This window comes from Malania oleifera, chromosome 2 (genome assembly GCF_029873635.1).
Source record: "Malania oleifera isolate guangnan ecotype guangnan chromosome 2, ASM2987363v1, whole genome shotgun sequence".
Lineage (NCBI taxonomy): Eukaryota > Viridiplantae > Streptophyta > Magnoliopsida > Santalales > Ximeniaceae > Malania > Malania oleifera.
The window spans coordinates 126,013,732-126,020,378 of record NC_080418.1 but is presented as its reverse complement, the minus strand read 5'-3'; the positions used below and the strand labels follow the sequence as shown (position 1 = coordinate 126,020,378).

The 6,647-nt window shown below is 32.9% G+C and overlaps 1 long non-coding RNA gene across 2 annotated transcripts; it reads right to left on the bottom strand.

Annotated features, from left to right (window-relative positions):
• Positions 1-1,024: 1,024 nt before the first annotated feature.
• Positions 1,025-5,562, bottom strand: LOC131149789 (uncharacterized). Of its 2 annotated transcripts, XR_009135300.1 has the most exons (4): positions 5,227-5,556; positions 3,579-3,813; positions 1,557-1,619; positions 1,025-1,291 (listed from the first exon to the last, which is right to left on the bottom strand). It is a non-coding gene; the product is annotated as an uncharacterized LOC131149789 (long non-coding RNA). The 2 variants fall into 2 exon arrangements; XR_009135301.1 differs by lacking the exon at positions 1,557-1,619 and having other exon boundaries at positions 5,227-5,562.
• Positions 5,563-6,647: the final 1,085 nt, after the last annotated feature.

Genomic DNA, 6,647 nt, shown 5'->3' with positions numbered 1-6,647 from the left:
GATATGTAATGTGTTAGAATGTGAAATGATTATGAGAAATGAAAGAGTGTGTTTTATAACATAAATAATGGAAGCGAAGTAAAAACTCTCCGCCTGAGGGCTTACTGAGTAAGGTGGGTGCCTTGATAGGTATTAGATGCAGTCATTCTTGGCAACATAACGTGTTAGGGCAGAGGGAAGCTACCTATATGAGCGGGTAATCTTCCCTATTCTCTGGAACTTCGCGGGTATATATGGGTTGGAAATCATTGAATTTGGGAAATGATTTTAAAGCTTATAAAAGCTTGTGTTGTATATCTATATGATTATGAGAATATGTTTATCAGTGTATTTTTCTCAGATGAAATGTTAATTTGAAAAATAAAGTGTGTTATAATTGAACTCATATGGGCACATACTGTAAATAATTTATTCCTTCTTACTGAGATGTGTCTCACCCAAATTATCTAAATTTTTCAGGGAATAGGGATAGGCCAAGTGATAGAGCTCCGTGACCATAGGGAGTTGGGACCCTGACATACAAGGTGAGTTTTTGAACTAGGGGAGGGGTAATTCCCTTAGAGTTGAGTTGTTTTTGAGTATGGGGTGGTGATGTGTATACATATGTATGTTGATACTCTGGATATTGTATTTTGACTGATATGTATAAACTGTCTTCTGCTGTTAGGTTGTATAATGAAATAACTTTTAACCTGGTACCCAATGCGGACCGGGTCATGTGAATGGTAATAAGGTGGTTGACGTGGCCATTTTATGGATGGTATGGATGACTATTGAATATATATTTATTATTGCTTAAAAAAAAATGAAAATTGGGGCATCACATAAAATCTAATCAATGTAAAAATAGAACCCTGCTTAGATAAAACTAATCAATGTAAAAATAAAATCGTCTGTGTACCAAACATGAAATTCTAATCAATCTAATCATGGAATTCTTCCTAAAACAATCTAGAAAATATTCCTAAAAAAATATAATCACAGACCAAACATGAAATTTAAAGGTCTACAGTGTCTACTTGGCTTTGAGTTCAAGAGTTCAAAGTCCCTAATATTATATTGCAGACCAATTTAAACAGTTTGTGCAAAATAAAAATAAAAAACAAACATGAAATATAAATTATTTTTGAAAAATTAAAACAAAGACTAGGGCTTCAATGCTTCATACATCAACTGACAACTACAATTTCATGGCTTGTTATATTAGAAACTCCTACTCTTCAGCTTCTTACATTACAAATTACCACTGCAATGACCACACAAAATGGATCTTTCCATGTGCTTATTTCACCTGCAACAAACCAAAATAATGATAATTGATAACAAGTAATTTATATGACTTCCACCAAAACCCAACCCATTCATTTACTGCAAGTCTTTCCTACCATCGCACAACAAGTTGTAACCTATAAATATATGAAAATGACAAACCATTAAAAATTCTAAGTTTTCAACAATTTGTCAAAACAATAAATTATATATTGTCTATAATGATAATTGATAGCATGTAATTTATATGAAAAAGCACTTGAGCATAATCTTAATATGAAACTAACCCTTTGTCTTTCTTTGTTTGGCTCATTCACCAATTGTGGACTCCAATGCAACATTTGACAACTCTAAAAAATTGTATAGAAGCACTTGTAAGTTGTAATAATTAATCATTCAATGAACAAACGAAAATTTTTGGCAATATATAAATATAATATGACCTTTTTTAAGATTTTCAAGGTCATCTATCTCTTCTTCAACCTTAATTGGAGTATATGAACCCCAGATCCAATCTTGTGAACAAATAAGAGCTTGAACAATTTTAGGAGTCAAAGAACTCCTAAAGGCATCAAGAACACGCCCCCCTGTGCTAAAAGCAGACTCTGAAGCAACTGTAGAGATGGGTACTGCTAAAACATCACGAACCATATGTGAAAGGACGGGAAACTTTTGACTATTTAACCTCCACCACTCCAAAATATCAAAGCCCTCCATGTCCTTTTCACAATCTTCCCCCAAATACCTATCCAACTCTGATTTATTATCTCCACCTCCAATTTGAGTCTTGTACTTTTTATACAAAACTTTGAACTTTCGTTGTGCTGCTTCACCTTAACAAGTGGAGCTTGAAATTTCACTTCTGTTTGATTCTTCATTTTTAGATTGTGACAACTTCTTATACTTAGCAAACAATTCAAATGTTTTATCCTAAACCTTTTCCCCCACCAATAAACCTTTGTCACCTTCATACATCGTAGAAAGGGCATATTGCACAAATCCCAACTTACATCTAGGGTCAAGAACAAATGCAACAAAAATCAACATATTCATTTTTTCAATGTTTCCCCAATACTTGTTGTATTTATCCTTCATTTTCATGCTCATTAAACTCAACTCTAAGTCATCACTATTTTCCCACTCTTTTAAAAGACAATCAATCCCACTAATTTCATAAAAAAAAAAATGTATTACTTGTAACATACAAAGAACCTAAAACTCGTATAGTAAGTTCATAGAAGTGTTCTAAAAACATCACAAATTTCTGACTTTTTCCCAATCAAAACTACTTGGTATGCCATCCCTAGTCTTGAGCTCAATTCTAAATGAAGGATCTTCATCCCTAAACCTATCAAAAGCCATTTCATATCTTTGAGTTGTGTCTAGCATAAGATAAGTAGAATTCCATCGAGTGCTAACATCTAGGCATAACATCTTTTTACATTCTACTTTTTCTACTTTTGTACAACGCTTGAAATTTTTTAACCTAACAAGTAAATGCCTAACATATCTGACTGCGTCTCTAACACGAGCAACTAAATCCCCCATTTCTTTCAAACCATCTTGCACAACTAGGTTAATTATATGTGCAATGCATCTCATGTGCAAGAATTTGCCCCCTAGAATGTCTTTTCTCCAATTTGAAACTTTTATTTTTATGTAGGCAGTTGCAACGTCATTTGAACTTGCATTACCTATAGTCATTGTAAACATATTATCAACTCCCCAGTCAAGCAAACACCTCTTAATGGCCATACCTATCTCTTCACCTTTATGACTATAAATTGGACAAAAGTTAAGGATTTTTTTGTTCAATTTCCAATCATTATCTATAAAGTATGTAGTCAAACACATATAATTGACCTTTTGCAAAGAAGTTCATGTATCAGTTGTAAAACTAACCCTTTGAGATGAGGTTTTCAAAAACTTTTTCAACTTTAACCTCTCTTCCATGTAAAGGTCATAACAATCCCTAGAAATTGTCCATCTTGATGGAATTCGAAAACAAGGACATGCAACTTTCATAAGATGTTTGAATCACATGTTTTTGACAAATTTAAAAGGCAATTCATTAACAGTAAGCATGTAAGATAATGCCTTTCGAATTGCCTCTTGGTCAAATTTCCAATTTGTAAGAGTTGCTTCTGAGCCCTCTACATTTTTTAAGGCTGGTTGATAATTTAATTGTGTCTGTTTTGTTTCTTCAATATGTGGATTTTGTGCACATCTAAACATATGATATCTAAGTGTGCTCGTACCATTCTTTTTAGGATCAGCACAGTAATCAATGTGACAATAATGACACTTACCCTTAATTTCACCAGACTCTATCACAAATTTAGTGAAGTGATCCCACACTTCAGATCTTGGTCTCATTCTCTTCCTCATTTTTTGATTAGATTGAGTAGGAGGATTAGTAGCGCTTTCACTTGTCATGCTAGGATTTGAAGGCTAGTGTTGGGAATTAGCTTGCGTCATTATTGCATCCTCCAAGTTTGGCACCTCCACCTCTAGGCAAGTCATTGCTCATTTTCCCTTTAATATCTGGGGGAAAAAAAAAAAAGGGTAGAGTCCATCATAGAAGAGCACCATTATGGGTCATAAATTCATAATGGGCCAAACGTGCCACCATCTAAAATACAAGATCTAAAATGATAACAATATTACAAATTTAAAAATATTTTCAAGATCTAAAATGCAACGCTTAATTATTTTGAAAAGGTTGAAGTTTAAGAGTTTTACAGGATTTTTTTCATATAAAAATATTAAAGTTTTCTAACTAGTTCAAACTTTAGATTTACACATGCAAGACACATGTGTCTTTTGCTTAAAAAGTGCAAAAGGTATATTTTTTGTATAAATGTGTAAGCTTTAGTATGTAATAGATCGGCTTTTTGCGATTTTTAGTTTAGACTTAAAAACTTTAGATTTATTTTTGTGTTTATTAAATTTTAAATTTAGACAAAAAATTTGAATTGGAATGAATTAATGAACTTTATTATGTTTTCGAACACCAAGTAAGTTGTTAATCAAAAATCTGTAAAAGTTATTAAGATATTAATTTAACATTTTCATCAATGTTTTATCACCTTATCATGCACAATTCATAAAACATGATTTTTTTAAACAAGTAAACTATAACTTCTATAATGCTAGGTAGAGATGACTTTAATTAGCATCCCTACAAATATCATTTAAGTCAAGTCAATTGAGAGTATGAAAGGAGCGTGGGGCCATGGGTTTAATACTTTGTCACAATTTTGGTAAGCATAAATTTGAATGAACTAATTTCAAATTAACCAAATTAATTAAAATTTTAAATAGTTTTTTGTTTTGTTTAGTCTTAGTTCCCCAATTCCTCCTTCATAATAAAAAGACATATATAATAAGAAAGTTGAACAAACCTAAAATGTTTTAAATGTAAAAAAAAAAAAAAAAAATACATTTTTTTTCATAAATCTATGTGAAAATATTTGAATGAAAGTGTGTTTGCAAAAGATTAGAGACAAATATGGGATGAGATTTATTTTTTGAAGTTACCCATAAAAGTTTAATTTTTTTTTTCTAGGATGTGCCAAAACTTTTCCTACTAAAAAAATAAAATATACAATTTCATATTTAATTATAAAAAAAAAAAAGTAAACCATATGAGATAATATATATTAATAATCATGATTACACATTCACATTAATAAATTTGGAAACCATATGAGATAATATATACACCCAAAGAAAACATGAGCAAAAAAAAAGTATAGAATGGACCTTGGGGATGTTGGATTGTTGGCCTTCATACTTCATTACTAGTGTATGATTTTAGGAACTCATTTTTCCTAGTCCCCAGTCTACTGTCTACCCCCATCTTTTCCCATATATGTTTTGGGAAATTTTTGGTTCACCAAAAATAACCAACTGTGGACAGAGAAGAGGGGAAGAGGGGAAGGTCGTCGAAGGTACCTGAGTGGCTGAGTCATTGAGTGAAGACTGAAGAGTCATCGCCATGCCCACACGAGGGAAGAGCTAAGGAGGGATTTGCGAAACCAGGAGAGGTTGGTAAGTTGAAGAGGGGATTCGTCGTTCGTGAAGTGAGAAGTGGAGAATGGAGAAGGAGATGGTCGGTGGTCCAATGGAGAGCTGCGGCGCAGAGCAGCAGAGGAACAGTGAAGTCGAAGACTTGAAGTGTGAACTTCACACAAATGAAACCCTAGCCCTAAGCCCCAAAGCCCTCCACTGAGTCTGAGACCCCTCCACCCTTTTACCCCCCAAGCCCGAGCCCCATATCCGGACCCTAACCCGTCCCTAACAAATAACAATTATAACATATCATAATTTATATTTAAAATTTAATTAATTAATAAATCGGTTAACCAAATGATTTTTTGTTGTTAACTAAACCGAAATTGATTAACCAAATTTTTTGTAAATCCCAACCGAACTGATCGAATCGACATTTTTACCCGAACCGAACCGACCAATTTCGGCTGGTTAAATCGGTTAATTTGGTTTTTCCCGAATTATGCTCACCCCTAGCGACAAGGTCTCTTAGGATACAAAGCTTATTGATAAATTCTCTATTTTCATTCCTTTGGTTTGATGTCGCTTGGGCGAGTTCGAAGGGCTTGCCTACGTTGGAATTTCGGGTCATAAAAAAAATTAATAAAAACCTATCATGTCCTTGGGCTAATCTACTATGCACTAAACAAGTTATACCAAGACACTCATTTATTTTTTTTCTTACTATTTAAGACAAATTTCTACCATGATAAGTTCGTTTTATAGGGAAAATAAACGAACCCACTTGTAGATTATGTGATTCTATTGCTTAAACAACAAGCTACTTGTTCTTTAACTACGAATTCACTCAACCAATATAAAACATAATCAGCTTTGAATTCCAATTATAGAGGGTTTATATGTTGTAGAACACTAATCTTGATTGGTTGGCTTGTCTTAGGAACTCTAAAATTGAAAAGGTAGCAAAGTTAGCTTGGTTTGCAACAATATATCATATCTGTAAAATTTGAAATGCAGTTCTTTATGTAGTTGCTAAAGATGATTTCAAATTCCATAGATGTCAAATTCAAATGCCTTAATGTGAAAGGATTTGATTTCTTAGGCATGAGCTTATAATTTTCATTTTTAGTCATCTTCATTTGTAATGACTATACTTGTTAAAAATAGATTTCGATACATAAATAAACTAGAATCAATCATGAAGCAGTGCTTTATTAATCTCTATTGTTTATGGTGTGACTATTATACTTTGGATTTCATAAACAAAGAAGGAAGAAAAATATAAAGGGGCAGCACAGCACGGACTCGTAGACAAGTGCCCTGTGCTCGTCGACGAGTAGATCTCGAGATCAAAAAAATCTCAG